General features: G+C 32.5%; 1 protein-coding gene across 1 annotated transcript in view; it reads right to left on the minus strand.

Annotated features, from left to right (window-relative positions):
* Positions 1-2,598, minus strand: part of LOC106477286 (axin-1-like) — a gene marked incomplete at its 3' end in the record, with an annotated part of 6,328 nt that extends 3,730 nt beyond the window's left edge. The window contains exon 1 of the mRNA XM_013937874.2: positions 2,051-2,598. The remainder of the gene's footprint in view (positions 1-2,050) is intronic.
* Between the last annotated feature and the right edge of the window lie 785 nt (positions 2,599-3,383).

The following is a 3,383-nucleotide window of genomic DNA, read 5'->3' on the forward strand; positions in this document are numbered from 1 at the left end:
CAAGTTCATATAAACTACCGACTCATTTTCTGACAAATACAACCAAAAAACTTTAAAATTTTCAAAGAAATTACTTGTGGAACACAAAACACCATTTACTTTATACAGTGTAAAAAATGCAATCACCAATATGTGGAACATACACAAACAACTCTTAAAGAATGTTTCAACAACCATAACTCTTCTATTAACACCACAAAATATCTCAACACTTTAACCATCCAAGTCATTCCATTGCTTTCATTGGCATTGAAACAGGATTCAAAACTAAATCTGAGAGTGATAAAAGAACCTTACTAGATCACTAATCTAAACACTGTTGGACCTTTTGGAATCAATATTGATCCTGGAATCAGTGTTTTTTTGTTTGTAATTAAGCACAAAGCTACACAATGGGCTATCTGTGCTCTGCCCACCACAGTTATCGAAACCCGTATTCTAGTATTGTAAATCCGCAGACATACCACTGTGCCACTGGGGGGGCCTTGGAATCAGTGATCTCCAATCATTGGTTTCATTACTGTAAGAAAAACAATTTTTATTCTTTGCTTATTTCTTTCATATAGTGTGAACCTTAATTTTTTTTTAAAACTTACTATATATTTAAGATAAGTTTCCAAATCTGTTTGTATAAATTAGCTTAGAACCTCTTTCTCAATCAGTCTTTATTTTACTTAAACACTTAAGTATAGTTTTATTTATCTCTTTTTTAACCATTTCTAAAGCAAAATATCCCCAAAACCTTTTTACATAACACTTTTGTCGCTGGCCACATTGTATCGGAAATGAAACACACTTAAAACAGCAATTCGTGAGCAATACTACATATCAGAGGTGGGATAGGAGAGACCTGATTTGCTTCTGTGCAGGATTCATTAATCCGGGAATGCATGCTGTAAATCAGCTTGCCAAACGAAAAGGTTTTTTTTTTTCAAAAATCAAATAGGTAACATGAAGAACACTCAAAGTATCTCCAAATTAGTGAATGCTTTGTCGAGAAAAAGTGACAATATTATCTGAAGGAGGTGCTTATATACAGTACCAAGATAGAGGGCACACTGACATAGGTGGAGGGTGTCACAAGACCGATATCACCAAGGGCAATTAAGTGAAGAATAAAAGACTGGAGCAAGTGGGAAAAAATCTGACCAATGCTTAGATGGGTAAAGGAAAGATACCTTAGCAGTCGAGTAACAGATGTAGTGTGAAAGGAGATCAATATGTTTTGCAATTTTGATTAATCAATTGTTAGAATAATAATTTTGATTTATGTACTTTAGGTGACATTAATCAATGTAATCACTGCTCATGGGTAACTGATTATATCAATTTAATTACCCACCTCTAACATATAGTATTAAAGATGCCTCTCTGAATATAATTGCAACAGAGTTGCATGCCTACTATCAGGTTATGATTTCATAACAATGACCAGACTAACATGAGGAAAGTCTGAAAATCATCCATAATGTTCGAATGCTTAATGGCTTCTATGACACAAGCCTCCCAACTCTTGAAAGTTGGTAAACCAGGTTATTCCACATTAACTGAGGTAGGAACATGTGAATGTGAGGTTATATTTAGAATGAGCTTGTTACTTAGTTGCTTCAATGAACTAAGTAAATAGCCTTCTGACTGGTCTTTTATATTCTTAAACTGCATTGTAGAGCAATGGTGCACAAAACATAGCTACTGCATTGGGTGAAATAAATGACAGATGAAATATTTTGAAAAGTATGACAGGACACGGAACATATTTCTTATAAAATCCTGAAATAAATTAAATCATGCTTGATAAACATAATAAGTTATATCTCAAAAAGAAATGTTAATTATATAGCACACAACTCAGTGTATATTATTAAGATTCACATAAAAATTAAATTTACTAAAAAAACAGGAAATGACTAACATTAATAAAAACAAAGATATGCATTTATTTTATGACAATATTTTTCCAATAGGGCAGCAAAAACAGAAACAATACAAAAGCATTATAATTTGTGTGGTAGAAAAAAATATTTATACTAAAACCCAAAACAATACTTACCTTAAAATCACATAACTGCAATCACTCCAAGTCTGAAAAACACTTAGACAGAACTGGCCTGAAAAATGTAATGTGCATTGCACACCTCACATTAGGCCTAATTCTAACTCTGACCCTAACAACGAAACCTCGACTCGATATAATGAGACTGAGATTAAGAATTAATCTAACGTTAATCAGTCAATTTTTAAAGCCTAACAATGTAAGTCCTAATGTTAACTGCCTTTAACCTGGAATAAATCAACAGTTTATACCCCGTTATAATTTCTTATCCTTCGACATTTAAGTTTAATTTTTAAAAAATAACGTTATAACATAAGAATCCTTCTCATTTCTATCTTAAAAACATTTAAATAGTTTAAGCCTAACATTAGCTCAATTTTCTTTCCCTCCTTTCCCACATGCCCCACGCTGACCTCCATCTCTGTGACGTCATTCAAAAAGGATGCAGTTGGGTCAATTTGCGTTGAAAGTGATCATCTTTCTTTACTTGTATGAAAAAAAATATTGGAGAATGTACCATATATTTTTTTCTTTGAAGCAATTAAGAGACGATAATTTCTTTGACACACTGATCATTTCCACTCATTCAGTTTTTAAATAACGTAGACAAGTGCATTGATGACGTACAATTAGTATCTATTTATACGGATAAAATACTTAACTAAAATATAAATATAAAAATAACAGTTAAAATAAATAATATAACACGAATAGTCCTATTAAACGTGTACCATAAAACGATATGAAAAATACATGGGAATGAATTACAATTAAAATTCAGAATTTTTAAAATTACAAACTTTTATTATAGAAGACATTTCTTAGCATACTCTTTTCGTGTTGCTTTATATTTATCATTTGCCTGTTAGATTTACGATAAAAATTACTCTGCTTTGTTAATAAATGATTTATACTAGATTTTGGTTTGCAAAACACTAATTAATTCAGTGCTTTGATAAAACTGTGAATTTCATATTGTTGCGTCAGCGAGGTCACGTGACTAGTGTCACGCCACCTGCTTTCTAGAACTATCCTGTTCCCTCGGGAGTGCTCTAGAATTTGCTATATTGGGGGTGGCCTGGTATATATAAGATGGTCACGGCGTGACGTGACAGTGTGTGTGTGTGTAGGTAGTGAGTAATTGAACTGCAGTCAGAAAGTATTGTTGAAGTTAACGTGCGTTGTTTTAGCGTTTGTTATAGCGCGACTGTTGAAATTAAGTGTATCGTAAAGTTGTATTCCGAAAGAATAAACCAGTTTTATTAAGTAAGGACTTGTGTCGCTAAAGTTTCGTCGGAACGAAGTTACGGAAAATCAACTAACAAACGGA

The sequence above is a fragment of the Limulus polyphemus genome, unplaced genomic scaffold, assembly GCF_000517525.1.
Source record: "Limulus polyphemus unplaced genomic scaffold, Limulus_polyphemus-2.1.2 Scaffold13941, whole genome shotgun sequence".
In the NCBI taxonomy this organism is placed as follows: domain Eukaryota; kingdom Metazoa; phylum Arthropoda; class Merostomata; order Xiphosura; family Limulidae; genus Limulus; species Limulus polyphemus.